This window comes from Leopardus geoffroyi, chromosome B3 (assembly GCF_018350155.1).
Source record: "Leopardus geoffroyi isolate Oge1 chromosome B3, O.geoffroyi_Oge1_pat1.0, whole genome shotgun sequence".
In the NCBI taxonomy this organism is placed as follows: Eukaryota; Metazoa; Chordata; class Mammalia; order Carnivora; family Felidae; genus Leopardus; species Leopardus geoffroyi.
This window is the reverse complement of record NC_059337.1, coordinates 22735627-22737431: the sequence shown is the minus strand read 5'-3', so window position 1 is coordinate 22737431 and position 1805 is coordinate 22735627. Positions and strand designations below refer to the sequence as shown.

General features: G+C 45.4%; 1 pseudogene; it reads left to right on the top strand.

Moving 5' to 3' along the window:
* Positions 1-496: 496 nt before the first annotated feature.
* LOC123582045 lies at positions 497-1338 on the top strand (annotated as a pseudogene).
* Positions 1339-1805: the final 467 nt, after the last annotated feature.

The window sequence follows — 1805 nt, the reverse complement described above, 5'->3', positions numbered from 1 at the left end:
GATGATGAACATAGCGTAATAGTATGATGTATAAACTTACCAAATCAGTTTGTTGTTCACCTGAAATTAATGGAACACTGTGTGTTAACTATATTCAAATAAAAATCTTTTAAAATAAATAGTCTCTTGTAAAAATATATTCTAGAGGTGGGCTGGGAGGGTCTGGATGGAGGAGTTGCTCCCCACCCCACCCCTTCCTCTGTGAAGTGGTCTCCATTGGTGGCCAGTCCTTGGGAAGGCCTTGGGGAACTACTACTCCCAGAGCATCCCAGGCACCTAATCTCTGCCCTCCTGGCTTTTTGCATGGAGCGCTACTACTCTGGAAATGCAGTGAACTTGATGGCCCAGCCTCTGGTGTCCCCCACCATGCATAGAATATGGAGGATTCAGTGCCCCCAGGCTGTAGCAAGCACACCTGGAGAAGCTGACCCTGGGAATCACCTGCATACTAGAATCTTCCCCAGGTGTGACAGAGGGTGACTATCATAGAAAAAAACCTGCTTAATGTCATATGATTTCTTCATGGGAATAAAAAATAACTGTGTGTTACCTGAGGATGTAAAGAACTTTTACCTGATGACCACTGGCTTCCACAGGACATGGAATGTGAAACTGGATGAGCATATCATTCTACTGGGCATCATGGCAATTAACAAAATCTCAAAACTGACTCAATTCAACCAGTTTTCTGTGTATTCACTCCCTAATCCACCAACCCTGGTAAACCTGGAGGATGATGGTCTTGAAGCCAGTGAGAACCAGCCAGAGAAGACTCACTTTGATTCTCCAAGTGTGATATTTGAGCTGGATCCTTGCAACAGGAATAGGAAGTTTTCCTTGTCTACAAAGAGGGAAAGCGGTGTTAGTGTGACACTGAAATCTCGTTCCTGGACAGAGTGTTATACTGGCATTTTCTTACAGATACCTTTACCACTTACTATCACCTGCTCATCATGCACATGGGTCTGCCGCAGTGGCAGTAGGACTTCATCAGCTATGGAATTAGCCCACAAGACAAAAAAAATGGTTCAACATGTATCAATCCATAACCCACAGCACAAACCTGCTTGCAGAAGATACCAACTCCTTTGTGAACAAAGCTGGATCCCAGCAAAGTGTTCAAAAGCAAGAATAAGGCATTAATCCCCCCAAAGAAAATGCCTGTCCAGTCTGCATAGGCAGGATGCGAGGAAAGGACTCTGGGGGAGATCTGAGCCCTTCAAGAGCTGGCTAATACCAAAAGGAGTATAAGGCCTAGGATTTGGCCAGAAGGGGCCCTCAGGTCCTCCCTCCACCTCTAAATCCACTTCTAGCCCTGGAAACCCTGTCCATAAATGAGCACCCCCACCTTCCCACCAGCCCCATCAGATGATGCACAGATGACCCAAGGCTCAGATTCTGTGTGTGGACCATAAGCATCTTCCCATCTGACTGAGTCAAACCCTAGGCTTTCTACGTGCCTTGGTATTCGCCAGGAGTTCAATGGTGTACTCAGGTCTCCCCCAGAGTCTTTTCTTCATGCCCTGCCTCTGAAGGATGTGGAGAGTTTCAGAACTTGTTTAAGTAGCTAAATAAATCTGTTAAGAGCTTTCCTCTCTTTCCATCCCCAACCCTCTGCACCCCTCAGCAGTGATTAGAGAAGTCTCACAAATAAACCACTGTTTTGACCCATGAGAGATTAGAGCTGTGCTGTTCAACTGGTAGCCACTAGCCACATGTGGTTGTTTAAACTATATTAAAAATTCAGTTCCTCAGTCTCAAACCATAAGGGACTAATATATAGAGACCAAACTTAAGGTTTCTGG